At 45.2% G+C, this 21,670-nt stretch overlaps 1 long non-coding RNA gene across 1 annotated transcript in view; it reads left to right on the top strand.

Annotated features, from left to right (window-relative positions):
• The first annotated feature begins 959 nt into the window (after positions 1-959).
• The window catches only part of LOC138753697 (uncharacterized), a 34,150-nt gene continuing 13,439 nt past the window's right edge, over positions 960-21,670 (top strand). Inside the window, exon 1 of the long non-coding RNA XR_011351374.1 lies at positions 960-1,041. This is a non-coding gene — a long non-coding RNA (uncharacterized lncRNA). The remainder of the gene's footprint in view (positions 1,042-21,670) is intronic.

The raw sequence follows: 21,670 nt of genomic DNA, 5'->3' as shown, positions 1-21,670 counted from the left end.
CCCAAAACTGCACACAAAACTCCAAATTTGGCTTCACCAATGTCTTATACAATTTACCATAACATCCTAACTCCTACACTTAATACTTTCATTTATGAAGGCAAATATGCCAAAAAGCTCTCTTTACAACCCAATCTACCTGTGATGCCACTTTCTGGATTCCCAGATCCCTCTCCTCATTTACCACATACTTGTCTGCATTAAATTCCATCTTTAAAGAAGTGAATATCACCATTGACCAGCAAACCCCAAGATTGACACCACCAAAATGTTTCTAGTGTGGAAACTTGAGCTCATTCTTTTGGTAAAATGCAGCATAATATTTTAGAATGTAGATGCTCGTCTCTGCAGAAACATATCAAAGTTAAAAGTGAGGACTGACTGCGTCATTTTGGGATTCACTTGTGGCAAAATGTGATAGCATGCCTCCAGGCTTATAAAATTGAGGTTAGATTTCGCTGTGCACTGAAAGCATTTTCAGGTTGGATTTGAATCCTCATGCCATTGTTATACAAATGGACAAACAGCATTTACAATTTAGTGCGGAGTTGCTGCAACATATTCTCCCACTGCCTGGGATAGACAGTAAGCATTCTGAAAGATTCTTCACACCCCCCCCCCCCCCACCCAACCCCCCCCACCCCGACACACACTCTTCTCTCTCCTCCCATTGGAAAGAAGTGTTAAAACACATACCAGACTTATAGACACTATTTTCTCTGCAGCCATCATAAATAAAGCCTATATATAATTAGTGCTCTCATACTGCCCTTGTTTGGTGAGAATTGATCATTCCTTTCAGTGTAATCATCTCAGGGTCGGGGAGGGGGGCATTGCAGGCATTGCCCCCATCCCCAAGCGAGGCATTGTGAGCCCTCTGACCACTCTTGGCCATAGGTCAGCCCCTCCCCCCCATCAAATTAGGTTATGTGACCTGCAGCCACACGTCACGAGTATCACTAGTCTCCAGGCAATATAAGCAGTGCATTTGTCTGCTACGTCGAAGGGAGGGGGAACGATGAAACACGGAAGAGGTTCATGGTAGGTAGGCACCACAAACACGCCCACCCCCTGCTGAACGAGTTTTTGAAGTTCAAATTGCGCCCCCCTCCGCCCCCCCGTGGTTACCCTAACGCCCCCTGCTAAGACTTGTTCTGGTGTCAAGACCCTGAATCCTTTACTCTGTAAATTTTACATGGCTTTATGCAAAACGCAATGCTGGAGGTCAAACAGATGCATAACCAGCATTTCGGGCTTGAGCCCTTCATCAACGTAGGAGCAAAATGTAGATGGTCGTCTGAACAAAATGGTGGTGAAGGGGCAGGGGAAGAGCACAATCCCACAGGCAGGGTTGAAAAGAATAGAAATTCAGCCATGATGGAATGGTAGAAGAGTTGAAGAGCTGAATGGTCTCATTGGTCTTGTGGTCTAAGTTCAAAATTTTTTTAGACATCCAGCAAAGTCACACCCATGAGTCCGTACCGCCTAATCACACCTAATCACACCCCGGTGCCTTTTGAAAGGTGGGAGAAACTGGAGCACGTAATGGAAACTCAGCAGACATGGGGAAAACATACAAACTCCTTACAGACCCTGCTGGTGTTAAACCCCGGTCACTGGAGCTGTATCAGCGTTACAATGACCACTACATTAACCGTGCGACACATTAAACACAGTTTAGAATGTGTGCCTAACACAATAGTTTGCATAAATATATTGGATCCAGTTGTCTGCAATTGGAGAAGTAAATCTTTGTCAGCTGAGTGATACAGTTCTCTGCCATCCAAATCTTTGGGAGAACAAATTTAATCCATAAATGAATGAAACATACAAGAATTACATTTAATTGTCCCTTAACATGAAAGCAATTGACCAAGGAATCACACCAGATTTTTTAAAAATTCCAAGCACTGATAGAGCAGCTTCCAGGCTGCCTGTCAGCCAACACTCTGAGGAGCAAAAGTATCTGTGTTTAACAGTTTCTCCATGAAATGTATTGGCTTAAAGATGCTCCCTTAGGGGTTCCCCCAGCAGGCTTTCTTATGAAAATGTGTCACACAATCAGTTAGCACACAATGGTCTTGTTTGCAGAACAATTAACTCTTGTTTGCAGAGCAGCATTTTGTCTGTTTGCCAGTACATGTGTTAATTATTCTTGTTAGTGAGGTGCAAGATAATCATTATCACTTAATAACTAAACTCAAACTCACGCAGCTTCTTTCTTCCTGCTGGGAAATCCATCCGTTCCTACAAACAGAAAGAGATACTGCTTTAGCTTTTAAGCTTATTTTGTTGAGGTCACAGATTTGGCAGGTGCAGATGAAGAAGTCTTGGTGTGGTGTGTTGGTATGGAATGAGGGAATGCTTTGGATGGTTGATGGTTCACAGTCAAGCAAACTGCTTCATCTGGAGGAGTATTGTTGGAAATACACTAATCAAGGCAAGTGGAGAGCATTTTCAATGCACAACCAAGTGGTGGAACACTATCCTTCAGCACCGTTCACTCCGCCGATTTAGCGGGTCCATTCCCGTTAATCGTGCGGTCTGAAATGTCCCAACCTGGCAGGGCGAGTTAAATTCAACTGGGCTCTGACACTTGGTGGGTGCAAGTGTCAGCTGAGTTTACTCACTAATTGTCTTCTAGCAGTGTGAAAGCACGACCTGCACTTATTGTCACTGCTGGAGGGGGATTCCACCCCCCCCCTTAAAATGTTGGGTTGCCGATGAACCAGTTAAATCAGGGTGCAGTGGAAAAGCTTTCCCGCTTGCTATGAGGGTTGGCAGTGTGAAATGGAATGCTGGCAAATAGTATCAGACGTAGGCCACTGAATGCAATTCGTTACTCAGTTTGCTCAATAGATAGTGGAAAGCTTGTGGGGTGGGAGTCAGGAAGTGAGTCAATAGCCCCTTTCACACTGCCAATGCTTCTAGGAAATGGGAAAAATTATAGGACAAGCTGAACTCAGCAATGTTGCACACAGCACCATTATTTGCAAGTAATTCTGCAATTCACGTGTTTTAAGGGATCCTGCCTCCAGTGGAGATGTCACGAGTGATAGGTTATGTACAGTGCTCTGGCAGCCCAGCTGACTGCACAGTTAAATTTTGCAGCCGTGCCCTGACAATCCTGTCAACTGATTCATGGCCAATATTTTTTTAATATACACACCAAATCAGCTGCAAGTGAAAATTTCCTTCCCTGCCATAAAATGATAAATACCCCTATTTCCTCTTCACTGAGAACGGTAGAAAAAATGAAATCTGGTGAAATTTTTAATACACAGTTTCAATTCAATTACCAGTTCATCAATGAACCTGATTGAGATGATGACCTTTCGGTTTCCCATTTAGTTATGCCTATTTATGAATTACACATGTACATCATCAAGAGAAAAGAATATACATTATGTACAGGAAAGTTTAATTGAGCCACACAGACTGTTTTCTTGACAACATTTTAAAATCTGTAAGAGATAACAATTCTTGAGAATTTTAGCATTAATTCTGAAAGTGATGTGTGCGTCATGCCCAAAAATGAGGAAAGTAATGTTGCAAATGACTTCCAAAACTTTGTAATAAACAGGTGCTTATCTGTGCTTAGCATGGGTTCTTTTATCTGATGAATTTTGGGAAACACCCCTGACCCAAATGTCAGAAAGAGCTCATCTCTTCACTCTCTAGCTGCTTTCAGGAGGTCAGAATACCTGACTGTAAAGCTGTCTATTCTACCTCAATGCGGCCGTCGGGTGGCCACCTGAAGGTGGAGAACCTGGCCAGGAGGATTACTTACCTGACCCTCCTCCTGTAGGTATAATCTCCAGCTCGGAGAATCCCCCGTTGCATCTGAAAGCAGTGGTGGGACTACGGCCACAGTTCACAGGAGCTGGCGTTCGCTCGGGCGCTGCTCTCCCTCAGGCGGCACGTTCAGGAGACAGAAAGGCGTCTTCTCCGCAGCCACCTGAACCTCCCAGCTGCACTCCCCAAGCCACGACTGCCGACACATTATCTGCGTCCAAGCACCTGAAAGTGGCTTCTCTCTCTGGCCCTTTCAGATGGACCCTCCGCCTTGAGGGCAGCAGCAGGAGCTGATCCTAACCTGCAGACTCACCTTTCAGGTGGCAGCTCTAAAAGGCTGCTTGCAGTGTTACTTGGTACATCTGAAAGGACCTGTTCAGCTAGAGGTGCCTCGGAGTACTCTCTGGAGCTGGTTGACTGGAGTGTGTTGAAGCAGAAGAGCACAGGGTTGACCTGCAGCAGGCAAGGGAAATACATATTTCCAGTGTCAGTGTTCAGGCTGGGATATGCTGAATCCATGGTCAGGCCATTAATGCTATTGAAGCTCTTCTCACCTCCTTGAGATCTGAAAATTGAATAATTGAGATCAGGAAACAGTTCTTGCAGAGGTTATGAAGAACAAGGCGGCAATTAGAAGTGGAAAGGCATGCAGAGCGTTGGTGCCACAGACCAAGGCGAACACTGCTTTTCAGCCAATTAGCTGTGATAACAAATCGGTTTCTCTGGAAGATAAACAGATCCCAGGGGGCTGAGTTTTGGAGTCAAGTCCTCACCAAATTTGATAATGATGAGTGGAGGAGACCCTCACTTTCGTATGTCGCGTGGAACTCAGAGAACCTCACTTAAGGCCTCAGACATCAAACTGGCAGCAACCATTGGAGCCTGGACTTCGATTAGCCTGGCTGCATTAAGATTATTTGGGGGAGCTCGGCTCTCCGCCGATGATCCCTCCCAGAGGATAATTGGCGTTGGTGCCTCGGAGTGAGTACTTCATTAGCCGCATACGGCTTTACAGAGGGGTGTTCAGGCCACCTGAGAGGGCCCTTTCTCTCTTTCTCTCTCTCTCTTTCTCTCTTCACTCCCCCCACCTTCCCATTACCAAGGGAAAATAGCAACAGGCACAATGATAATTGTCTCTTCAATTTTCTCCATCGATCTCCTTCTGCACCCGAGAAACTGTCGATATCAGATCGATAATGTCAGAGCTTCTGACTGGTAAACAGGCAATATCCCATTTAAAGATACCATTTAACACATGGGTGGAACAGACATTGCAATATTTCACAGAAAATAGATACATTTATTGGATTACAAACAATACGTCGCCGACGTGACCACAGAAAGAAATGCCCCAAATTACTTTAATGAAGTGCGTATTTGCTGTGTTAATGGTACTCAATTTTAATTAAAGAAAATGCAGCATTATAAACATGTTGGTCTCTGGGGGGAAAAACCATGACAGATCTCCAATTTCTATCATGGATTTTTTTTTCCGGAAAGTGATAACCATTGGAGAGAGCATAACTGAGTTGATCTCCGCACTGTGATTAGACCATTGAGTGTAATTGATTGGATTTGTGAGGGAATAGCATTTACTAGACCTGTTGTTCAGGTTGCCGAGTATTTTTGTGTCAGGATGGTGGGATCGGTTTGGGGCTGTTGGGGGGAGATGGGGTGGGGAAGGAGGAATGGAAGAGAGAGGGAGGAGGTGGGGAGCGAGGGGAATGGAGGAGGAAGGGAGCAGGGTGCCGGGGCTGTCAGGCAGCAGGGCTCAGGAAGCGGAGCCGGGGGGCTGTCAGAGTGTGGTCGGCTGCGCTGTGAAATATAACTGCCGGACTGACACAAGCAGGTCATTAATGGTACCCGGTAAGTCGATTAGACCGGTCACACCGTGAGAAGGTGCCTGACCTGCTTGTGTTGCCACAATATTTATGTGACTAAACCAATGAAGTTTCTGGTCCACATCAAGTAAGTGGTAGGTGGAACTAGTGGAGTTTCACGTAAATCGGTGCGGACTAGAAGGGTCGATATGGCCTGTTTCCGTACTGTAAATTGTTAAATTGTTATATTGTGCCCCAGTCCGGGCACAGGGAGAGCAGCAGCGGCCCCGGCCCCGGTCCGGGCGAAGGGTAGACGGCGGCGGCCCCGATACGGGCAGGAGCAAGGGGGAGACGGCGGCCCCGGCCTCGGTCGAGGGAGGCAGGCGGAGGCCCCGGTCCGGACAGGGAGTGGGAGGCGGCGACCCAGTCCAGGCACAGGGAGAGCAGCAGCGGCCCCAGCCCCGGTCCGGGCGAAGGGTAGACGGCGGCGGCCTCGATCCGGGCAGGAGCAAGGGGGAGACGGCGGCCCCGGCCTCGGTCGAGTGGGGCAGGCGGAGGCCCCGATCCGGGCAGAGAGTGGGAGGCGGCGGCCCCAGTCCAGGCACAGGGTGAGCTGCGGCGGCCTCGGCCCCGGTCCGGGCAGTATGGACCGACCAAGGAGGGGAGGCAGACCCCTCCAGCCCGGGTAAGAAACCTGCATAGGAGAAGACCACTCCGATACAAAACCTACGACCCAAGGACCTCGCTGCCACGTCCCAGCTTGCTTGGCCACGGCACACGAACCATGGGTGTAAAGGGTGGGGCCAGTACTGCGCGCACTGCACTCCACCTAAAAGCTCCTTTGCGCAGGCCCGAGGACAGGTCCACGTCCTCCCCCTCCACGTCCTCCCCCTCCACGTCCTCCCCCTCCATGTACTCCCCCTCCACGTCCTCCCCCTCCACGTCCTCCCCCTCCACGTCCTCCCCCTCAAAAGATGCTCACAAACTCAAGCTAACATGCTGGAACATCAGAACCATGCTAGACAAGGCTGACAGCCACTGACCTGAACGTCGGTCTGCCCTCATTGCACATGAACTCCTCAGACTTGACATCGACATATCCGCTCTCAGTGAAGTCCGCCTGGCAGATGTAGGCAGCCTCCAAGAACGCGGCGCGGGCTACACACTCTACTGGTCTGGCAAGCCTTCGGATGAACGACGCCTATCTGGTGTAGGCTTCATGGTCAAGAGCTTCATTGCCTCCAAACTCGTAAACCTTCCGACAGGCCTCTCGGACCGAATCATGTCCATGCGACTCCCCCTTCAAAACAAGCGTCACATCACCCTCATCAGTGTCTATGCTCCAACCCTCCAGGCGGAACCAGCAGAAAAGGACAAGTTCTACACCGACCTGCGCAACCTCATCCAACGCACCCCTACAGCCGACAAGGTTGTCATCCTGGGCGACTTCAACGCTCGTGTCGGCAAAGACTCAGAAACCTGGCCAGGAATCCTGGGCAAGCATGGCGTCGGCAAGTGCAACGACAATGGGCGCCTCCTGTTGGAGCTCTGAGCAGAACAGCGGCTTGTCATTACAAACACCCTTTTTCAGCAGAGGGACAGCCTTAAGACTACCTGGACACTGGCAACTTCTGGACTACATCCTGGTGCGAGAAAGTGACAAACGAGATGTGCTCCACACCAGGGTCATGCCTAGCGCGGAATGCCACACTGACCACCGGCTGGTTCGCTGCAAGCTCAACCTTCACTTCAAGCCAAAGCCCAGGAACAATAAAGCCCCCAGAAAGAGGTTCAATGTTGGAAACCTGCAGTCAGACGAAGCGAGAGGAAACTTCCAGGCAAACCTCAAAGCAAAGCTCGACGATGCAACCCGCCTCACGGACCCGTCCCCTGAAACCCTCTGGGATCAGTTGAAGACTACCATACTGCAATCCACTGAAGAGGTACTGGGCTTCTCCTCCAGGAAAAACATGGACTGGTTTGACGAAAACAGCCAGGAAATCCAGGAGTTGCTGGCAAAGAAGCGAGCTGCCCACCAGGCTCACCTTACAAAGCCGTCCTGTCCAGAGAAGAAACAAGCCTTCCGTCGCGCATGCAGCCATCTTCAGCGCAAACTCCGGGAGATCCAAAATGAGTGGTGGACTAGCCTCGCCAAACAAACCCAGCTCAGCGCGGACATTGGCGACTTCAGGGGTTTCTACAAGGCTCTAAAGGCTGTGTACGGCCCCTCACCCCAAGTCCAAATCCCGCTGCGCAGCTCAGACGGCAAAGTCCTCCTCAGCGACAAGATCTCCAACCTCAACCGATGGTCAGAACACTTCCAATCTCTTTTCAGTGCCAACCGCTCAGTCCAAGATTCCGCCCTGCTCCAGCTCCCTCAACAGCCCCTAAGGCTAGAGCTGGATGAGGTTCCCACCCTGGATGAGACATATAAGGCAATCGAACAACTGAAAAGTGGCAAAGCAGCAGGTATGGATGGAATCCCCCCAGAAGTCTGGAAGGCTGGCGGCAAAACTCTGCATGCCAAACTGCATGAGTTTTTCAAGCTTCGTTGGGACCAAGGTAAACTGCCTCAGGATCTTCGTGATGCCACCATCATCACCCTGTACAAAAACAAAGGCGAGAAATCAGACTGCTCAAACTACAGGGGAATCACGTTGCTCTCCATTGCAGGCAAAATCTTCGCTAGGATTCTACTAAATAGAATAATACCTAGTGTCGCCGAGAATATTCTCCCAGAATCACAGTGCGGCTTTCGCGCAAACAGAGGAACTACTGACATGGTCTTTGCCCTCAGACAGCTCCAAGAAAAGTGCAGAGAACAAAACAAAGGACTCTACATCACCTTTGTTGACCTCACCAAAGCCTTCGACACCGTGAGCAGGAAAGGGCTTTGGCAAATACTAGAGCGCATCGGATGTCCACCAGAGTTCCTCAACATGATTATCCAACTGCACGAAAACCAACAAGGTCGGGTCAGATACAGCAATGAGCTCTCTGAACCCTTCTCCATTAACAATGGCGTGAAGCAAGGCTGTGTTCTCGCACCAACCCTCTTTTCAATCTTCTTCAGCATGATGCTGAACCAAGCCATGAAAGACCCCAACAATGAAGACGCTGTTTACATCCGGTACCGCACGGATGGCAGTCTCTTCAATCTGAGGCGCCTGCAAGCTCACACCAAGACACAAGAGAAACTTGTCCGTGAACTACTCTTTGCAGACGATGCCGCTCTAGTTGCCTATTCAGAGCCAGCTCTTCAGCGCTTGACGTCCTGCTTTGTGGAAACTGCCAAAATGTTTGGCCTGGAAGTCAGCCTGAAGAAAACTGAGGTCCTCCATCAGCCAGCTCCCCACCATGATTACCAGCCCCCCCACATCTCCATCGGGCACACAAAAATCAAAACGGTCAACCAGTTTACCTATCTCGGCTGCACCATTTCATCAGATGCAAGGATCGACAATGAGATAGACAACAGACTCGCCAAGGCAAATAGCGCCTTTGGAAGACTACACAAAAGAGTCTGGAAAAACAACCAACTGAAAAACCTCACAAAGATAAGCGTATACAGAGCCGTTGTCATACCCACACTCCTGTTTGGCTCCGAATCATGGGTCCTCTACCGGCTCCACCTACGGCTCCTAGAACGCTTCCACCAGCGTTGTCTCCGCTCCATCCTCAACATCCATTGGAGCGCTTTCATCCCTAACGTCGAAGTACTCGAAATGGCAGAGGTCGACAGCATCGAGTCCACGCTGCTGAAGATCCAGCTGCGCTGGATGGGTCACGTCTCCAGAATGGAGGACCATCGCCTTCCCAAGATCGTGTTATATGGCGAGCTCTCCACTGGCCACCGTGACAGAGGTGCACCAAAGAAAAGGTACAAGGACTGCCTAAAGAAATCTCTTGGTGCCTGCCACATTGACCACCGCCAGTGGGCTGATAACGCCTCAAACCGTGCATCTTGGCGCCTCACAGTTTGGCGGGCAGCAACCTCCTTTGAAGAAGACCGCAGAGCCCACCTCACTGACAAAAGGCAAAGGAGGAAAAACCCAACACCCAACCCCAACCAACCAATTTTCCCCTGCAACCGCTGCAATCGTGTCTGCCTGTCCCGCATCGGACTTGTCAGCCACAAACGAGCCTGCAGCTGACGTGGACTTTTTACCCCCTCCATAAATCTTCGTCCGCGAAGCCAAGCCAAAGAAAAAAAGAAAAAAAAGAGAAAAAATTGTTAAATAACATCATCAATAATCAGTGATAACTATACAAGGAAAATAGTAAACATTAATTTAGTGGGAGAGGACATTATTACAGCAACTTATTATAGGAAGGGGCAATGCAGTAAGCCCAATCATGTTATTTCCTTTCCCTGACTTCCAATAAGTTCCTGATGTATTTTCAAATGAAAGATAATTAGTTAAACATAAGAGCTCTTAGAACTCAAGATAAGGGTAAAAATGAACAAAAGAAACAGCTTTAAAGGTTGGAATGTGGAAACAATGAATTCTTGTCCTGAGTCATAACGTGGCTGCTGCAGGAACTACCATTTTACATTTAGATTTAAAAATTCAATGCGATGTTCAATATTTTAGATTTTTTTTTGTTATTGCCTCTCTAGTAACCAATGTTGGCGACAAGGATCATGAAAACTCTGCTCATGAGTAGCAGGTACAGAGTCACCATCCTCAAATAGTTTATAGAATCATAGAATGCTACAGCACAGAAAACAGGCCATTTGGCCCTTCTAGTCTGTGCTGACCATTATTCCACTAGTCCCATTGACCTGCTTCCATTCCATAACCATCCAAACCTCTCCCATCCATGTATCTATCCAATGTATTCTTAAAACTTAAGAATGAGCCAGCATTCGCCACATCAGATGGTAGCTCATTCCACACTCGCACCACTCTCTGAGTGAAGAACTTTCTCCTAATGTTCCCCCTAAACCTTTCCCCTTTCAGCTTGAAACTATGTCCTCTTTTATTTATCTCCCCCAAACTGTGCTGTGGAAAAAGCCTACTCACATCCATTCTGTCCATACCTCTCATAATCTTATAAACTTCTATCAAATCTCTCTTCATTCTTCTTAATTCCAAGGAATAAAGTCCTAACCTGTTTAGTCTTTCCCTATAACTCAACTCCTGAAGACCCAGCAACATCCTAGTAAATCTTCTCTCACTCTCTCAATCTTAACCCTTCCTGTCGTTAGGTGACCAAAACTGCACACAGCATTCCAAATTTGGCCTCACCAATGTCTTAAACAACTTCAGGGAACAATGTACCTGAATTATCAGATCTCTTTGCTCCTCCACAATCCTCAAAACCCTACCATTTACTGTGAATGTCCTACCTTGATTTGCCCTTCCAAAATGCAACATCTCATATCAGTCTGCATTAAAATCCATCTACCATTTTTTGACCCATTCTCCCAGTTGGTCTAGATCCCTCTGCAAGCTTTGAAAATCTTCCTTGTTTTTCATAACACCTCCTATCTTAGTGTCATCAGCAAACTTGCTGATCCAATTTACCACATTATCAATCAGATCATTGATATAGACAACAAACAACAATAATCCACTCATCACAGGCCTCCAGTCTGAGAAGCAACCATCCACTACCACTCTCTATTTTCTCCCAGACAGACAATTTTGAATCCAGTTTACAACCTCTCCATAGATACCTAGTGTCTGAACTTTCTGAACTAACCTCCCACGTGGGACCTTGTCAAAAGCCTTACTAAAATCCATGTAGACAACCTCAGCCTTTCCTTCATCTACCTTCATGATAACCTCTTCGAAAAACTCTACAATATTCATTAAGCATGACCTACCAAAAACAAATCCATGCATTCCAAAAATATATTTTATTCATAAAATTTACAATTATCCTGCACAATAAAAACACCTCTGTTATCTCTCTCTGTGCCTAGTATAATCACTCACAATATTTTCATAAAGTACATCCACCTCGAGGTGGTGCTGGACAGAGGACAGAGTGCTCAAAAGCCGGACTGTCCGACCTAGTGTGACATCTGGCCACACTAAGCAGTGATTTCCCCACCCCTCCCATGGACAGCCCTCTCTGTCGAGCACCCCCCTCATCTACCTGCCCCCTCATCTAGTCCACCACCCCAACCCCAGCACCCACCCCCGTCCAGTACTGGGATTCCATGCCTGGGGTTTGATGAGGGACTATGTAGTCCCTGAAGGTGTGGACAGTGTAAAATAAGACTGGTGCCCTGTCCTAAAATACAGCAATAAAGAGCTTCAGTTACAAACCACAGTCTTATTGTCTACTTCTGAGGAGAGGAGTATATCCCAGGGCCATAAAGACATACAGCACAAAAACGGGTCTTTCAACCCACCAATCCAGTACCATTCTATAGGGAGGCATGGTTAGCGTAGCGGTTATGGCAACAATACCTCAGTGCCAACAACTGTGATTCAAATCTGTGTTATCTGTAAGGAGTTTCAATGTTCTCCCTGTATCTGTGTGGGTTTCCTCCAGGTGTTCCTGTTCCTTCCACTCTTGGAGGTAAATTGGAGCATTTGGGCAACATCGGCTTGTGGGCCAGAATAGCCTGTTACAGTGATATTCATCTAATTAAAAACAAATGGAAAAGGGAAAAATATAATTTGCGGGTACTTGTACCATAGCCTTCTCTGTCTTGTAAATGCTGTGAGAGTACCTCCCACCATCACCAATCAGACACTGCATTCCGGATTCCATTCACAGTCTGGGTAAAAAAGTACTTGGATGAATGCAGAGACATTCGTCATGAGCTGTTGGGGAAATCATGAACTCGATGAAAGACACTCTTTGGTCTGTATGAAACTTGGTTTTCCAACACAGTGAGACGTGAATGTGGGAATGCTGCCAGCTGGGAAATTCCAGTCTGCAGGAATACATGTGGAGCGATGCGTTGAAGATTGATGCAGCTTTGTGGGGAAGGATCACAATCTAGTGATCTTCCATGACTATATACTGAGGATCTGAGCCTGGTGGGGAAACCTTTTGAACAAGTGGAGTATACTGGCCCAGGGGCTCACATGAGAAACAACGGTGCTGTGGATTAAATTGGTGTTGACAGTGCTGCGTACAGAACCTGAAAGCATACACTGAATGTCAATAAAAATGTATAGTGAATGACACAAAGAATCATAGAATCGTAGAAATAGAAACAGAAGTAGACCATTCAGCCCTTCAAGCCTGCACCAACCTTCAATTGTATCATGGCTGATCACACATCTTGAGTACCCTAATTCTGCTGTCTCTCCATACCCCTTGATCCCTTTATCCATAAGGGAAACATCCAAGCCATTTTGAATATATCTAATGAACTGGCCTCCACAATTTTCTGTGGCAGGGAGTTCCACAAGTTCAGAACAGAATGAAGCCATTTCTCTCATCTCAGTCCTAAGTGGCATATCTCTTATCCTTAGACTGTGACCCTTTCTTCTGGAGTTCCCCAACATCCACAACATTTTTCCTCCAGTGGAATTCGTGTCAGAATTTTACATGTTTCAATGAGATATCTTCTTATTGTTCAAATTTGAATCTCTCCAGTCTTTCTAAACAAGTCAGTCCAGCCATTGCAGGAATCAGTCATCAGTCAGAGATCGAGTATCCTGAATGGTATGTTGCCTCCCTGGTGCCAAGGTCCAAGATATCTCAGATCGACTTCACGGGATTCTTAGAAGGGAAGGTGAGCAGCCAGATACCATGGTCCATATAGGGAACAATGACAACAGTAGGAAAGGTGAGGAGGACCTACAAGGAGAGTTCAGGGAGTTAAGCCCTAGGTAGAAGGACAGGACCTTCAGGGTTGTAATCTCAGGATTGTGCTCGTGAGGTTAGAAATAGGAGGATAATGCAGCTTAACATGTGGCTAAAGACATAGTGTAGAAGGGAGGGCTTCAAATTTCTGAATCATTAGGCTCTCTTCCAGGGAAAGTGGGACCTGTTCCAGCAGGACAGTCTACATCTGAACAGGAGGAAGACTAATATCCTTGCAGGAAGATTTGACAGTACTCTTCCAAGTTGAGGAAACTTCACCTTCCACCCTTCACCCTCACTACATTCTATAGGGGATGCATTGAGAGCATCCTTTGTAACTGCATCACCACCTGCTTCAGGAACTGTACCATCTCAGAATGCAAGTCCCTGCAATGGATAGTAAAGACTGCTGACAGGATTATTGGAGTCTCTCTCCCTGCCACGATGGACATTTATAATGATTGTTGTTTGCAGAAAGCTATAAACATTGAGAAGGATTCCACACACCCCTCCCACAATCTATTCTTCCTCCTGCCATCTGGGAAGAGGAACCGAAGTATTCAGGCCTTTGTGACCAGATTACGAGACAGCTTTTTCCACCAAGCCTTGAGGCTTCTGAACTTCGAGGACACAGGGCTAGCATATGTAACATGATATTTAATGAGTGACATGTTATTTATAAAAATTGTTTATAAGGTAATTTATCCATGTCAATAAATAACTCCATTGTCCAGAGAAGTGCTATTTCGTTTTCACTGTAAGTTTTATGGTATGAATGGCAAATAAACACAACTTGACTTAAACTAGATTTGCAGGGGGATGGAAACCAGAGACTCAGTGCAGATAGACGAGTGGACGATGGAAAAGATGAGGTGAAAATTAAAAGCACCATTTCAAGTCAACGGATTGTACGAGGTGGAAATTTTCTAAAGTGCATCTATTTCAATGCAAGGAGTATTGTAGGAAAAACAGATGAACTTTGATCGTGGATTAGCACATGGAATTGTATCACTGTGGACATTCATGAAACTTGGTTGTAGGAGGGACAGGATTAGCAACTCAATGTTCCAGGCTTCCGTTGCTTTAGACTCAATAGAACAGAGTTGGTGGGGGGATGAAAGAGGGAGGAGTGGCATTGCTCATTAGGGAAAATCTCACAGCTATGCTCAGACAGGACAGACTAGAGGGTTCATCTACTGAGACTATATGGGTAGAGCTGAGAAATGGGAAAGGAATGACCCCGGTTATACTATAGACCGCCCAAATGGCAGCAAGAATTGGAGAAGTAAATCTGTAGAGAGACAGCTACAGAAAAGATAAGGTTGTGATAGCAGAAGATTTTAATTTTCCACATATTGGCTGGGATTCCCATACTATAAAAGGGCTGGATGGCTTGGAGTTTGTCAAATGTGTTCAGGAAAGTATTCTAAATCAATATATATAGAGGTAGCAACTAGAGAGAATGCAATACTGGGTCTCCTTTTAGGGAACAAGTCAGGAAAGGTGATAGAAGTATGTGTAGGGGAACATTTTGGCTCCAGTGAACATAATGTCATTAGTTTCAAGTTAATTATGGAGAAGGATAGGCCTCAACCTCTGCTTGTGATTCAAATTGGAGAAAGGATCTAGAATGTATTGATTGGAATAAGATGATTTCAGGCAAGGATATGCAAGGTAAGTGGACGTTCAAATGTGACATTTTGAGAGCACAGAGTTTGTATGTTCCTGTCAGGATTAAAGGCAAGATTAGTGGTCATAGGAAACCTTGGTTTTCGAGGGATATTGGGGATCTGATTTGGAAGAAGAGAAGTGTATAGCAGATATAGGCAACATGGAGCAAATGAGGTACTTGAAGAATATGAAAAAGTGTAAGGCAAACTTCAAAAAAGAAATGAGGGAGGCTAAAGGAAGACATGAGGCTGCTTTGGCAGACAAAGAGAAGGAAAATCCTTAGAGTTTCTACAGGTATATTAAGAGCAAAAGAAGAGTAAGGGACAAAATTGGTCCCCTTAAAGATCGGAGTGGTCAGCTTTGTACAGAGCCAAAAAGATGGGGGGAGATCATGTGCTTTCTTTTCATCAGTATTCACTCAGGAAAAGGGCACAGGGTCGTGAGAAGTAAGGGGAAAACAAGCATCGAGGTTATGAAACCTATACAGATTAAAGAGGAGGAAGTGTTTGTTGTCTTAAAGCAAATAAGGGTGGATAAATCCTCAGGGCCTGACAAGACATTCCCTCGGAAATTGAGGGACGCTAGTGTAGAAATTGCAAGGGGTCTGGCAGAAATATTTGAAATGTCCTTAGACACAGGTGTGATGCTGGAGGATGGGAGGGTAGCTCACGTTTTTAAAAAAGACTGCAAAAGTAACCATGGAAATTATAAGTCAGTTAGTCTGACATCAGTAAATCATTGGAAAGTGTTCTAAGAGATCAGATATACGATTATTTGGATAGCCATGGACTGATTAAGGATAGTCGGTGTGGCTTTGTGTCTGGTAGGTCATGCTTAACCAATCTTATAGAGTTTTTCAAGGAGGTTACCCGGAAAGTTGAGAAAGGAAGGAATGTTAATTTTGTCTACATGGACAAGGTCTGACATGGGAGGTTAGTCAAGAAGGTTCAGACATTGGGTTTTCATGGTGAAGTAATGAACTAGATTTGACAATGGCTGGACAGGAGAAACCAGAGTGTAGTGATGGATGATTGCTTCTCAGACTGGAGGCCTATGTCTAGTGGCGTGCCTCAGGGATTAGTGTTTGCTTGTCATCTATATCAATGAACTGGATGATAATGTGATAAATTGGATCAGGTAGTTTTCAGATGACACTAAACTTGGAGGCATTGTGGACAATGAAGAAGGTTTTCAAAGCTTGCAGAGGGATCTGGACCAGCTGGAAAAATGAACTCAAAAATGACAGATGGAATTTAATTTAGACAAGTGTGAGGTGTTGCATTTTGGAAGGACAAACCAAAAAAGGATGTACATGGTGAATGGTAGGGCATTAAGGAGTGTGATAGAACAGGGGGATCTGAGAATACAGATACATAATTCCTTGAAAGTGGCGTCGCTGGTGGAAAGGGTTGAAAAGCGGGCTTTTGGCATATTGGCCTTCATATAACCATATTACCATTTACGGAGTGGAAACAGGCCACGTTGGCCTTTCGAGTCTGCACCGGTTCACTGATTTTGTGTAAATCAAAGTGTTGAGTTTAGGAGCTGGGATGCTATAGTAAGGTTGTATAAAATATTGGTGAGGACAGATTTGCAGTATAGTGTGCAGTTTTGGTCACCTAACTGCAGGAAAGATATCAGTAAGATAGAAAGAGTGCAGAGAAGATTTACTAGGATGTTGACCAGACTTCAGGAGCGTAGAAGAGTGAGGGGAGATTTGACAGAGGTATTTAAAATCATGAGGGGATAGACAGAGTAAATATAGATAGGCTTTTTCCACTTTTTTCAATCTTCTTCAGCATGATGCTGAACCAAGCCATGAAAGACCCCAACAATGAAGACGCTGTTTACATCCGGTACCGCACGGATGGCAGTCTCTTCAATCTGAGGCGCCTGCAAGCTCTCACCAAGACACAAGAGAAACTTGTCCATGAACTACTATTTGCAGACGATGCCGCTTTAGTTGCCCATTCAGAGCCAGCTCTTCAGCGCTTGACGTCCTGCTTTGCGGAAACTGCCAAAATGTTTGGCCTGGAAGTCAGCCTGAAGAAAACTGAGGTCCTCCGTCAGCCAGCTCCCCACCATGACTACCAGCCCCCCCACATCTCCATCGGGCACACAAAACTCAAAACGGTCAACCAGTTTACCTATCTCGGCTGCACCATTTCATCAGATGCAAGGATCGACAATGAGATAGACAACAGACCCGCCAAGGCAAATAGCGCCTTTGGAAGACTACACAAAAGAGTCTGGAAAAACAACCAACTGAAAAACCTCACAAAGATAAGTGTATACAGAGCCGTTGTCATACCCACACTCCTGTTCGGCTCCGAATCATGGGTCCTCTACTGGCACCACCTACGGCTCCTAGAACGCTTCCACCAGCGTTGTCTCCGCTCCATCCTCAACATCCATTAGAGCGCTTTCATCCCTAACGTCGAAGTACTCGAGATGGCAGAGGTCGACAGCATCGAGTCCACGCTGCTGAAGATCCAGCTGCGCTGGATGGGTCACGTCTCCAGAATGGAGGACCATCGCCTTCCCAAGATCGTGTTATATGGCGAGCTCTCCACTGGCCACCGTGACAGAGGTGCACCAAAGAAAAGGTACAAGGACTACCTAAAGAAATCTCTTGGTGCCTGCCACTTTGACCACCGCCAGTGGGCTGATAACGCCTCAAACTGTGCATCTTGGCACCTCACAGTTTGGCGGGCAGCAACCTCCTTTGAAGAAGACTGCAGAGCCCACCTCACTGACAAAAGGCAAAGGAGGAAAAACCCAACACCCAACCCCAACCAACCAATTTTCCCCTGCAACCGCTGCAACCGTGTCTGCCTGTCCCGCATCGGACTTGTCAGCCACAAACGAGCCTGCAGCTGACGTGGACTTTTTACCCCCTCCATAAATCTTCGTCCGCGAAGCCAAGCCAAAGAAGTGAGATACAAACTAGAGGAGATGGGTTAAGAATAAAAAGGTAAAAGATTAGGGGGAACTTCTTCACAGAGAGAGTGGTGGGAGTGTGGATTGAGCTGCCAGCTGAGGTGGTGAATGCTGGTTCAATTTTAACATTTTAACATTTAAGAAAAAATTCGACAGTTACATTGATAGGGGAGGTATTGAGGGCTATGGTCAGGGTGCAGGTAGGTGGGACAAGATAGAATAAAAGTCTGGTACAGACTAGAAAGTCTGAAGGGGCCTGGTTTTGTGCTGTAATGTTCTATGGTTCTGAGAAGAAAAAACCTGACCCTTTGTGTCAAAAATAGATACAGGTACATGTGATTCATTCTTGTTTTTGAATCAAGGATAACCAGCAAGATTATTAACTGAGCTGAAAGCGGCTATGGTGGAATCCTCACCATTCAGAAATGCGACTGAACTCCATGTTAAATCCATGATAAATTCTAACTCAGTGTTAAAGGCGAGCTAATTTTTAACATTTAAGAAGAATTTGGACAGGTACATGGATGGGAAAGGTATGGAGGGCTGTGAACTTGGTGCAAGTCAGTGGACTAGGCAAAAAAAAGTTTTTTGGCATAGACTAGATGGGTCCAAAAGAGCCTGTTTCTATGGTTATAGTGACAATTTTTTTAAAGAGCCACATCCATAAAAAAAAATATGGAAATTATAACCATATAACCATATAATCTTGGCCCATTTGGTGGTCTGTAATACACCCTATTAGCACCCACATACCTCCTTCACCCCTCAATTCCACCAAAACAGCCTCACTGGATGATCCCTCCAAACCATCCTGCCACCTCACGGCAGTAATATCCTCTTTAACAAGCAGAGCAACTCCTCCCCCTTTTTTACCCCCTGATCTATCACATCTAAAACAAACAGCCTCACTGGATGATCCCTCCAGACCATCCTGCCACCTCACGGCAGTAATGTCCTCCTTAACAAGCAGAGCAACTCCTCCCCCTTGTTTATACCCTGATCTATCACATCTAAAACAAATGTATCCTGGAATATTAAGTTGCCAGTCCTGCCCCTCCTGTAGCCAGGTCTCACTAATTGCCACAATATCATGACCCCAAGTATCTGTTCATGCTCTAAGCTCATCTCCTTGTTCACTATGCTTCTTGCATTAAAATATATGCATTTCAGAGAGTGACCCTCACCTATATTCTCTTTTCTACCTTTTACCCTAATCTCCATCCTACCTTTGTTAACGTTATTATTCCCATCTAGGTGGCCATGCTCCCTTGACACTGCTCTCACACTCTGTTCCCCACCCCCCTGCCAAACTAGTTTAAACCTTCCCCCATAGCTCTAGCAAATCTGCTTGCCAGCACATTGGTCACCCTCCAGTTCAAGTGGAGTCCGTCCCTTTTGTACAGGTCCGACCTTCCCCAGAAGAGATCCCAATGATCCAGAAATCTTATCCCTTGCCCCCTGCACCATCTCTTTAGCCACATATTCATCCCCCACATCCTCCTATTTCTACCCTCACTGGCGCGATGATTTCTGGGTTGAATTGCTGGCATTCCAGGAATTCAATCAGGTACCTTCAGTTGGGAATCTAGCCAGGCTGATACCTCCTCAGGGAGGGATGTTGTAAGGACCAGATTTCTGAATGACAATGTCTCAAGGTAGTGTTCCATTGGAGCATTACACAGAGAACACTGCTAATGTGTAAAACATATGGATAATGCAAATACATTTCAAAATTTCAAGTTAAGGCATGATTCAACTGGGTAAAATTTCCACTCTGTTAAAAAAAATAATTTGTGTTCAATACAAACTTGAAAATTTTATTTCATTAAAGTAGAATTTTATTTTTGTTACTTCATTCAGTGCTTTATGTATTTCACTTCAACTTCAATATTACGAGTAGCAACTCTGAATGTAATATCAAGTGCAAAACAGCTTTTTTATAAACTTGGAGTGTATATTGCATCCCTTCATCAACCACGCAGAGAAAACCATGCTTACTCCTGTATGCTATTGCTAATGTGGTGATCATGCTGTTTTTTCCTGTAGCAATACAGAATAAAATTGAAGGAGCTATTCAGCAAGCACAAGCAATTTTATATGGAAGAGAGTCCAAAAAAAAAAGGATGGAGAAGTTAAAAATGACAGGAATTTTATCCAGTCATTTGTTTTGAGCTTTTTTTAAAATAAATTTAGGATTGAAAACATCCAGAAGTCGTAGGTATTTTGTTAGCACAATCAAATTGAAGTTAAAGATTTACATGGCTTAGTCAAGGCCTCGTAAATTTGCTCCTTCCAGGGAAGCCTAGATTAAGCTTCTCTGCATGCATTCTTACGCGTTGTGACAATAGCAACACTTCCTTTTGGGCTAATGGTTCCTGAGCCTTGTTTATTTTTTGCTGATTAACTGGGCCATTCATTGCTTAGTCCACTAATAGCATACTCTTCATAGTTTCCCTGGATTACTGTAAGCAATAATGAGACACAGTTACAGCTCACAGCAATTTTCAGGCAACCATTACTTAAGTGCTTTTTAAAAACTGAATGAGAGTCCCATCAGAATCGAGCTTAAATTCACTTTCATTGTTGAAAATATAGTCAAGGAGTTTTTGTTCAGGAAAAAAAAAGTGTTTATCTGAAGCTGCCTAATAATTAGGCCTGGAAAGAATGGAGATTAGATTGGGGGACTAGTTTCCAATTGAGATAGATTGAGAAGACAAGAGGTGGATGCGCAATTTAATTATGAGAAAAATAAGGAGATTGGCGCAGAAAAAAAGATTTGATCGAGAGGAATTGTTATCCTGACCTATATTAACCCACAGTTCAGATGAAAAACACTGAAAAGAATTTAAAATTAAAAATATGAAAACCTGCTAAAGTCAAAAATGTCATATTATTGCAGAGGAATCGTTAAAATTAAAAACAGTAAATTAGTGTTATGAAGTAGGTGGTGGGTTTTATTATTCCATAGACAAGGATTACTTAAGATGCAGAGAAAGAAAGGCTCTCCTTGCATTTATGCGCCACTTGTGAAGCTCTTATTTGCCTCATCCACATTTGTTAACATAGCCATTTATTTACTTCTCACTTGTGCTTGACCAAATTTCCTTTAAACCAATGTTTTTCAAACATCTTCCTTTCCACTCACATACCACCTTAAGTAATCCTTATGCCATAGCTGCTCTGTGATTAGCAAGGGATTATGAATGGGAAAAAAAAATGTTGAGACCCACTGCTCTCGACCCATTTGGAACCAAAATATTTTGCTTGAGAAAAATTGTCATTGGCCCATTTCCTTTGGAGTTATGAAACCGTGCACATAACGAGTCAATTTGGTACGATTAAAACAGTTTGAAGAAATAGCAGGAAGGACAGACAAAGGAGGATCAGTGGTTGTAGTTTACTTTGAGGTTCAGAAGGCCTTTGACAAGGTTTTCAAACTTTTTCTTCCCACTCACATACCTTAAGCAATCTCTTACTAATCACAGAGTACCTATGGTATAGCGATTACTTAAAGTGATATGTGAGTGGAAAGAAAATGTTTAAAAACATTGTTTTAAATGTATTTGCATTATTCAAACCTCCACCACTCTTTATGCCAGGTCGTTCCATGTTTTCATCACTCTTTACGCACAGACATTTCTTCTGAATTTCCTATTGGATTTTTT

Source organism: Narcine bancroftii, chromosome 1 (assembly GCF_036971445.1).
Source record: "Narcine bancroftii isolate sNarBan1 chromosome 1, sNarBan1.hap1, whole genome shotgun sequence".
Lineage (NCBI taxonomy): Eukaryota > Metazoa > Chordata > Chondrichthyes > Torpediniformes > Narcinidae > Narcine > Narcine bancroftii.
The sequence above is the reverse complement of the archived record's forward strand: the minus strand, read 5'-3'. Positions and strand labels throughout refer to the sequence as shown.